The sequence below is a fragment of the Haliotis asinina genome, chromosome 8 (assembly GCF_037392515.1).
Source record: "Haliotis asinina isolate JCU_RB_2024 chromosome 8, JCU_Hal_asi_v2, whole genome shotgun sequence".
Lineage (NCBI taxonomy): Eukaryota > Metazoa > Mollusca > Gastropoda > Lepetellida > Haliotidae > Haliotis > Haliotis asinina.
In genome coordinates this window covers 17146379-17157236 of record NC_090287.1, presented here as the reverse complement: position 1 = coordinate 17157236, position 10858 = coordinate 17146379, and the positions used below count along the sequence as shown (strand labels likewise).

Genomic DNA, 10858 nt, shown 5'->3' with positions numbered 1-10858 from the left:
AGATGCTATTCCTATGGGACCTACAAAACAATTACATAATTCCTTATCGATATTTCGGGTACAGCTGCCTCGTAACTATGAATTAAGATGTTAACTTTTCTTGACGTCAGATTGTGATTGAATCAAACTGCCGAATGCTATTAAAGACTTACCATTTCATGGCAGCAAATGCTCTAGTCTACTGAGTGCCTTCCAAACATCGGTGCTTCATGAGGGATTGCTGCTCTGTTAATAGTGACATTAATATGTGTACCAGACAAATCCTGTGCTATAGAATACAGATCAGCAATTCCATAATCCAAGCTGATCTTTATTCATAAAAGAGTCTTTGGAAAAGTAGCAATTTTCATGTCACTTATAGTGAAACTGCATTTTAGTGAGGGTCAATTTTTGAACCCGCCTTTTTATTGTATAGATACGACAATACCCAAATCTCCCAAAGTGATGGTGATAATAAATAACCTTAATTCCGTTTCAAATAATGTCAATGCCGTCCCCGAGCCTAAAGAGCCCATATCATATATTCAATGTGTGCAGCCATGCACTGACATAATAAAGTCTACAGCGACATAAAAAAGGAACGAAGACAGATTTTGAATTCCACATAAGATCTAGAGCTGCACATTGATTAAGTAATCTTCCCTCGCTTGTCACTGGATACAATTCCATGAAATCAGTGACGCAGAACATATCAATTCCGATCATAATACTTTTGATTTCAGCAATTTACTTGACGTGATGTTTGCATTGGACTTTTGATAACTGTATACTTACTCTTTTCGCTAACGCTTGGTGCCACTACTATTCTAAATTTCAATTTTTGTCTCTGTTTTGTCTTCGATGCCCCGTTTCTTGAACAACTTAAAACAAGGTATTCTTTGGTTTCGGCGTCGTGTGCTAAATATAAAAGTGGATAACTATCGATACCCCCCTTAATATTGCACATATTACTTAAACCGTTAAAAAAATGATAACTATGCCCCTTAATACTGCACATATTACTTAAATCCCCAAAGAAGATAAGTACCCTCTTAATATTGCACCTTCTACTTGTATTAAATCCAAAAAAGAGGATAAGTACCCCCTTAATATTGCACCACCCACTTCCATTAATCCAAAAGCCCCCTTAATACTGTACTTAACATTTGTATTACATACAGAGAGGATAAGTATCCACCTTAATACTGTTCCTCCCACTTGTATGTATCAAATCCAAAAGAGGATAACTATGAAAGAAACGGCTATCCTAAACTACGACTTATTATTCATTATTCTCTTTCATAGGAATTGCAAAAGAGCTTCCCACAGCTGCGTATCCTTCGTTTGTCTTTGGTTTCGTTTGTGATTTTGCGAAATGGAATAGGTAGCCGAAGACACAAGCACGTACGCACGCACGCACGCACGCACGCTGTCACTCACACGAAGTGATTTTGCGAAATGGAATAGGTAGCCGAACACACAAGCACGCACGCACGCAGTCACTCACACACACATTCACACACGCACACAAACAGTCGCGATATCAGTGTTAGAACATTGGACGTGACGTAAAAACCCTTCTTAGTGTACCTGTGTAATTTACCTGATATTAACCGTTTAAATGTTGGTTTCACCAACTAGCATTTAAGATGAAACATTACACAAACGCACACGCACACGCACACGCACACGCATTTCGATAAGTACAAATGGACGTACGTCATGTAACAGTACTTGTCAAGGTCATGCACACGGTTATACATCTGTGACTGTTTTAGTAACGTACGGCGTCTGTGAACGGATTAATTTCTTTCAGTAACACAGGAAATGAAGTTTACTTGGTATTTGAAATTATAGAAAGATAAAGTGTGACAATGTGAAATGGAAATATGTCACTATGTTATATACAGCCACAACATACAATGCAGGTACTGAGCATAATCCATGTGTGTTGCATTCTGTTCACATATCGCTATAGCGCCCAAATCCCGCAGTTCTTAATGCATGGTATAGGTTCGACGTATTGGGAATCAATAAACATATCTCCCCAACGTTGGTGCATACCGGTGGATCAGTCATTTGGGAGATTACATGTCTGGTGTGCAGGATACACTTGCATAACATGAATGTCAGGGAAGCAGGGCAAGTAATCACGGTGCTTCCGATCATGCTTGTTCCAGACCTCATCAAAACCGGCATGTCGGGTGTCAGCTGACATTATGAAGAATATCTGTCCTGGGACGTTCACAGGTTTTGTGGCGCGATGAGATAATGTGTAGCTCGTTTTCATACACTTGCGTTCCATTGCGTTTTCCCTCACCTGTGCGGGAATGGTTCTTGTGATGTTCCTGGAAGCACAGTATATGATTTCTTGTGATTATGCATATAGTTTTGGCCATGTATATTCACACCAAAATCTACTTTTAGGCGAAATATATTCAGTGTTGTTTGCCGAAGTGTTAATAACGCCTGTAGGGTGTTTGCTGTCAGACAAGGTGGGAACAGATTTTAAAAATGTAACAGTGGCCGGCCAGGACTTGATGATACACCTTTTTAATTTCTGAAGTTTGTTTCGGACATACCTATTGCGAACAAGTTGTTTGTCTTTGTCTGTGTGAAGACATTCCAAAATGTCCCCAAATCCATCATATATGAGTCCCCACCGAGTGTTCGGATCCACAAAATAGTGCCACGGTGACCTTAGGTTTCATCACTTAGAAATATTTTAGCAATATCACGGCGGAGGACACCAGAAACCGTGCGCAAGTGGAGAATCGTACCGGGTCTTCCAGGTGACGGGCCAAAGATTTAACCAATAGGCTACCCCACCGCCTTCAAACAGGATGCCAACTACACACACCACAGTTCTCAGAAGAACTAGGTCTCCACTCAGGGGACAGATGAAGCACTGCAACCAGACCAGACGGGAAGCCGTGAGGCTTACGGCCCTTCTTCTTCTTCTTCTTCTTCAACAATAAGAACAACAACAACCTTATCCTCAGAGACCCAAAACTGTTTCTGTAAAAGAAACCCATCCGCATCGGATCATGGAATGTAAGAACACTAAGGACAGAAGGGAAATGTGTACAGGCGGTAAAGGAGATGAACCATTATCAGCTCAGAATACTTGGCATGTGAGAAGTCAGTTGAAGCATCCTCGGAGAATCTAAACTGCAGTCAGGAGAAACCTTCGGGAAAAGACAGCTCCATCAAAATACAGGCTTTCCTCAACAAGTGTCTCCTATAGATCCTCCGCATCAAGCGGTTCGATAAAGTCTCCAATCTTGACTTCTGGGAAACAGCAAACCAAGACCCTGTCTCTGCTCAGATTAAGCGACAAAAGTCTCGATTGGAGAAAGCGAAAACACATGTCACCAGACAAGCGCTTGACTGGAGCCTACAAGGCAAGAGGAACGAGGATGTCGAAAACGGACCTGGAGACGAAGCCTGACAAAGGAACTGAGGAAAACAGTTTAAGCTGGAAGAGTAAAAAGAGCATAGCCACTGACCGGAAAGCGTGGAGAACAACCGTTGAGGAGGCGCTTTGCTCCTCAAGGAGAAAAAACAAAATGGGGTTTGATGTTGTGGGAAATAGGACTTTTGCATAAGGAGCAAAAGCTTACACCATAAGTGTTCCACATTATCCTTTAATTCGACTTCATGAACGACGCCTTCATTGCTGAAGAACGTAACGGCTTTGTAAAAATTCACGAAAAATAAACGAAGTTTGAATATTGACACCTTCCGTTGGACTTACTTGAAACGGCTCTTATTGCTGAAGAACGTACCGTACAGACTTTGATATATTGATGGAAACTAACGTCTTGAAAATGGACACCTTCCGGAGGACGCTAATTTACTTGAAATGTCCGTACATGCCGTTAGGCCACGAGCCAGAATATGGAGGTAAGGCTTTTTAGTTTATCCAATGATGGCAGCAAAAGACGCAAAGCACAACCAGTCATTAAACTAATGTACGTTTACACGTCAACGTTTGAAGTACGGTTACACGAGGAAGAGATGTAATTTCCAATTCACGTATGACATTGAGGCCTTAATTGACATTTCCAGTGTTTTAATTAAATTCCCAGATTCTTTGACTTACACACAGGAGGTTTCGCAAAAGGTCAGTGAAGGAATTATGTCTTTGAAGTGTCTTCATTCGCGTTTATCATTCAAGATGTAGGAACCTATTATAAAATATTATTGGTCGACGTGAACCTTTACATGAAACATCAAAAATCTATATTTTATGCTCTACAGACCATCCTTTTGAAATCGATAATGTCCTTATTGCCCAGTTCAGTGAAGCCACTTTCTCACTTTCTGATTATTGAGGGGAAACAACTATTACAATAGCGAGTCTGTTGAGACTATTGCAATGTTTTGGGTTTTTTCTCTCTTTGAATCGTCTCATTTGAAGTTACTTCTCAAGTGAATGTATAGTTTATATTAAAGGAGAGTGTGAACGTATTTTTATATGTGGCAAAAAAGCGTTCTAAAAGTGACATTTCGTTATCAAAGTTTCGTGAAAAGGTTTGTGAAATCGCAATAAAAATATGAAAAGCCTATTACGGAAACACCCGACATTTAATGAGTAGAGGCGGGTATTACGTGACAACGTCAAATGTGCCAATTTCCGATGACTTCTTCATTGGTCATATTTGACTGTTACCATGGATTCTGAAGCAATTAAAGATGTTCCCGATGTCATTGGATTACAACTTGTACAGGATTGATTTCATTTGTACATTTTATATCTCACTACATTAACTTTAAACGATGGAATGTAATACGTGATTTACAGAATGCACGATTCAAGTTTTTTTTCAATTAGTACTGTAAGGTATCGTTCAGGCTGTAATAATGGTTTGAAAGTCGATTAATTCTTTAAAACTGTGAATGTACAAAGTGGGTCATACCAGTCTTATAATATATATCACAGACTACTTGTGTAAAAGTTTGACTTTGCCAGAGACTGAAACTACTTCAGCTCGTGTTTATTTCATATAAACTATACATTCATATGAGAAATGTCTTCAAATGAGTCGTAGGTCAAGAGTATGGCAACACCAGGTTGTGATAAACTCTCGCTTTCGAAAGCGTTCCCCTTTCAATAGTCTCCCATATTCGTTATTCTCCGCTTACAGAAAGCGTTGCTGTGAAGGGCATGTTCGTTGTTATAAAACTTGGTTCGAAGTGTTTACGATGTATCTTGCAGGGCGGGGACGGGTCCAAATTTTCTTCCCGGGTACCCTACTCCCTGCTACCCTGCTCTACCCGGATACCCATTATGTTAATTTCTGATATCAAATCTGCAAGAAATGGCAGTATATTCTTCAGCTCGGATGTAAATATTTCGAGTTTTTCAATATCTTAACCATATATTATATTCAAAAGCGGTGACAGTAAATTATGTCTAAATCTTCAAAGACAATACACCCATTTAACCACGAAAGAATAACAAAATACACTGTCACATGATCATAACGGATCCGAGTATTTACATGTGTACACGGGTCTAACTCGCTTGTAATGCCCTGTTCACATACCAGAGTATTTACATGTGTACACGGGTCTAACTCGCTTGTAATGCCCTGTTCACATACCAGAGTATTTACATGTGTACACGGGTCTAACTAGCTTGTAATGCCCCGCTCACATACCAGAGTATTTACATGTGTACACGGGTCTAACTCGCCTGTAATGCCCTGTTCACATACCAGAGTATTTACATGTGTACACGGGTCTAACTCGCTTGTAATGCCCTGTTCACATACCAGAGTATTTACATGTGTACACGGGTCTAACTCGCCTGTAATGCCCTGTTCACATACCAGAGTATTTACATGTGTACACGGGTCTAACTAGCTTGTAATGCCCCGCTCACATACCAGAGTATTTACATGTGTACACGGGTCTATCTAGCTTGTAATGCCCCGCTCACATACCAGAGTATTTAGATGTGTACACGGGTCTAACTAGCTTGTAATGCCCCACTCACATACCAGAGTATTTACATGTGTACACGGGTCTAACTCGCTTGTAATGCCCTGTTCACATACCAGAGTATTTACATGTGTACACGGGTCTAACTCGCTTGTAATGAATGTTCACATACCAGAGTATTTACATGTGTACACGGGTCTAACTCGCCTGTAATGCCCTGTTCACATACCAGAGTATTTACATGTGTAACCGGGTCTAACTCGCCTGTAATGCCCTGTTCACATACCAGAGTATTTACATGTGTACACGGGTCTAACTCGCTTGTAATGCCCTGTTCACATACCAGAGTATTTACATGTGTACACGGGTCTAACTAGCTTGTAATGCCCTGTTCACATACCAGAGTATTTACATGTGTACACGGGTCTAACTAGCTTGTAATGCCCCGCTCACATACCAGAGTATTTACATGTGTACACGGGTCTATCTAGCTTGTAATGCCCCGCTCACATACCAGAGTATTTACATATGTACACGGGTCTAACTCGCTTCTAATGCCCCGCTCATATACCAGAGTATTTACATGTGTACACGGGTCTAACTCGCTTGTAATGCCCCGCTCACATACCAGAGTATTTACATGTGTACACGGGTCTAACTAGCTTGTAATGCCCCGCTCACATACCAGAGTATTTACATGTGTACACGGGTCTAACTCGCCTGTAATGCCCTGTTCACATACCAGAGTAAACCGAGTACCTTTACACATGGAGTACATTTACACATGTAAGCAAAGGTAAACATACTGGGAAGAAGTTGCGCCATGTGAAATACATGTGTATGTCAGCACATGTTTTCACATGATCCGAAAGGAGTCATTTTACTGGCACATGCAGAGATGCAGAGATACTGACATTGTTATCAACGGGTTTATCATAAGAGGGAGACCAAACCCGGTCAAGACTGTCCGAAAAGCTATCCATTGCAGGTGGGATACCTTTCGGAAAACACTCGTCGGGTCATTCGAGAGTAAATTTAGGGTTGTTATAAATATTGTCCTATCATATTGTCCTTCTTATTGTGGGCCAAATCACGTTTAGTTCAATATTTTGTTGTTCATTATTGGTGATCATTTAGTTTCGAACGTACAATTTCAACGGTAACTCTTCACGTTTCAACTTGACTCATGACAACGTTCAACCGATGTCTTCAGCATGTGGACCTGGCATGTACTGGAATAATTTCACATAAATATGCTTGCACAGAAAGACGTGTCTGTCTCCATGACAGAAATACAATGTTATTACTCTCTTCTCCAGCATTGCCCCATCTTAAGGTTTAATGTCAGGTGCATTATTCGTTCATGGCACATCAGCACAAATAATACCAACTGTCAACGAAGAGTCGATCAGTATCACGGCTCGCTACGTGTCTTGGTTGCTAAATGTGTGATATGTCTGTCAAACATGATCACAGGAAAATTAACAGGGGGTTACCTGAAGATGGGCGTATCAGTGATTGTCACCTGTCAACGGTTTCTTATTTATCAAACATTATACTGTAACAGCTCGTGTTTTTTGCCTCGGTACAAGTGTCAAGATTTCCCAATCTGCAGGAACTGATGTTTTTGGCAAAGACAGCCACTGTCAATGCATTTCCCATCAAGACCTTTCAGACTGCAGACGTGTTTGTCTGTCACTCGCAGTGTCAACCGGCTCATTTATCGTGACGACTCCGACAGTAGATGATGCATGTTTGTGACGTCATCAGCACTCGCCAACATTTGACACCTGTCAGAGTAGACTAGGGCACGCCACCTGTAGTATCAGGACCAACACGTCAGTGACGGACTGTCAGACTAGAGCACGCCACCTGTAGTATCACGACCGACATGTCAGTGACGGACTGGCAGACTAGGAACCGCCAGTGCATCCGTTATCATTAGCTGATTCTTACTTTAATGTAACTAAAACCAGCATCCCAAATTTAAAAGTAATCCCTGCTGGTAGCAGAGTCGGTTGTTCCATTTCGATATCATGAGCATGTGTTTATTAATAACAACCAAATAATCACAATACATGTACGCCTTCTTCGGGAAAAGGCGTGGCAGCCATACTCACACAGTGCCATCAAACAAACACATCAAACACATGCAAAGGCTAGTCAAGTATTAAGTACGGGCGTTGATGCGTACTGCATTGCGTATTGATATGCATGGTCCAGCATACCATCGTCATGAAATGGACGTGTATAATTTCAAAGCTCCTTAAACTCATTATGTTATAAATATCAATTATATAACCAGTTTTTATTTTGATGAAGTGATGAGGGTAAGGATGTGTTTAATGTTAATTGGGGGCTTTCAGACGTTCGTTTAACTGTAAAATGATGTTGGAATAAATGAAATGGCGCTCATTAGCGTTTGTTAAAAGGATATATCCCGTAGCTATGTTAGAGGTGGATGTGTAAGATTCAAGTTTTATGTGGAACGAAATTCCTTCCCATTCTGTAAAAGGCTCATAAATGACTTTGCTTTGTTGATAATATTCCATGTATATGACGGCAGCCTATGTATAGCCTAGTCTGCACCAGTTCAAACAAGTTTTTGATGTTACAACCAGCTACTCGATCTTAGTCGCCTTGTGCGACAAGCAGAGCTTGATAGGGGCTAGACTGGAATCCCAACAACATAACATGTATTTCAACATGGAGATCAATACACACTGGGCCGAAGACAAACACAATCCATGAACTACGACATGAAGGCGTTCTCAACGTCTTGTAAGAAGGTAGACTGTAAGATTTGTCATAACTCCTACTAAAAAGAGTTCGTCTCAAACAAAAAAGAGAGTTTAACATCAATGACAAAAACTATTTTGTGTACCACACAGTTCAGAATGGGTATATAACTGCTTTTGTACCAGAGTATTCCCATAGAGTTGTTTCCAAAATGAACTTTTGAAATATTTTGACACACAACTGAAAAAATGTTTAATGAAAATGAACAGCATAGGTAATCAAATGTTCGGTAAAACATGAAATATTCTTTGAGGTGCAGTAGCTGGCTTTAAAGTGCCATGTTCACGACAGCGCATAAAACAGTGTGACATCTCTTAGTTGAACTCCGTCTCTGCACTTGACAACATCCTTTCCCTCCCGGTGTAAAGATCTCCGCTGTGAGGAGCTTGTGCACATCTCCGTTGCAATGTACTACATCCACGATTTGAGACGTTTTCAGAATGCTGGCATGGCTGTCGCTGTTGAAGAACAATAAGAAGATGATCAGAAGCCTCCTTTAGACTTGACCAGCGACTTATCAACTTACGCGGTGTGGACAGGACGCTTAAGTGATTGACTTTATGATTGAGCCTTATCCTTCGCGAGAGAATATATCTTGTTAATTAATTACGTTTTCATCTTGAGTGGCTGTTTACGTATTTCAGAGAGAGAGAGAGAGAGAGAGCGAGAGAGAGAGACAGAGAGAGAGAGAGAGAACATTCTTTAATAAACACATGCATATATGAAAGATGACTGTAAGTGGAAAATCCGATTTGGAAACCTGTGCGTTACTGTGGTTGTCGACTGTAACGCCAGCAATATATCCCAGTGCTCTGAAAGTCACGTTGTTCGCCCACCAGTATCATCAGCCTCCGTAACATAAGTGGTACGAGAGGATGCAATGCTTTTTATCAAAGGATTTGTGGCAACGAAAGAATTTCGACGGATCATTCTAAGAATTGGAGCAGCTTTGGTAAATCATATGAAATACCTTTTCCTGTATGAAATCGTGATTTTCTCACAGTGTCGGATTTTTTTGCTTGCTCAATCTTGTTAAATTATTAGAATATTATTAAACTTTATTAAAACGCTAGACATGGAGAATCAGCTCGCATGGACTGAGGACTGACTAAATAGACGAGTGTCAGTCAGTATCAAATTATAAATAAATAATCCTAAACAGTAATACAGAATGCATGAGACACATACTATAGGATGTCTGTTCAACATCAGCCTGAAGGAAGCGCAAAGGGTGGCAACATATAGCTAAGGTATTTACAATAGACTAAAGTTATGGTAAGAAGGAGAAAGTAAAGTTGCATACCTTAGTGGATTTACTAGACGGTCACCCCTTATTGGTGACTGTCAGTCGTATTATAGACGCTTTATATATGACTGCCTTTTTTGATGCTATGACTGCCGTTTGTACGCTCGGCCACCGTCGTCGGACACACTTATAGCTGATACGCGACTTCTGTTTTCATTTCAAACGAATAGTTTTCTATTACAGGGTTTTTGGTTTGGTTTTGGAGGATATTGTTGCAGTTTGGGGAGTTTATTTTCATGTTTTGATGATTTTTGTTCTGTTTCGGTGAATGTGGGTTCACTTTTGATGATTTGTCCACTGTTTGTATGGTCGGCCTGATATTGCTTTAACTTTAAATATGCTACAAGCCGAATGTTTCAAACATGTTCGCTCTGCGTGATAATGCCTGCTTCCGATTATTTCTTTCGTTAACATACACGACAAACTGTCAGGACTACTTTGTGTCTGTTAAAGATTTTTACTTGAGTAAACGCGGAGTGTGTGTAAAAACACTGAACTAATTGCCGTGTAGGAGCAATCTTCAATCATGATGTCATGGTATCAGAATACTTGCTGGAACTGTTATTTTTTTCATCATACGTTTTTTTTAGTTTAACAGTTAATTGAGAAGTGCTTGTCTATATATCTTTCCAGTAACGAGATAATTCAGCTTGACATACTGAAACCTTTTGTGACATTCTTAAACATAACATACTTTGAAAGGTCTTCAGGCCCGCATAACACTCAACACAGATATACAACACAAGACGTTTACTAGACAAAGACAAGACTGACTATAATCGAAATACGATCACGCGTCACAGTTCATGAGTCCACGTGCAGGCG

The 10858-nt window shown here is 40.4% G+C and overlaps 1 pseudogene; it reads left to right on the top strand.

Annotated features, from left to right (window-relative positions):
- Window positions 1–3398: 3398 nt before the first annotated feature.
- Window positions 3399–6590, top strand: LOC137295137 (uncharacterized; annotated as a pseudogene).
- The last annotated feature ends 4268 nt before the right edge of the window (window positions 6591–10858 follow it).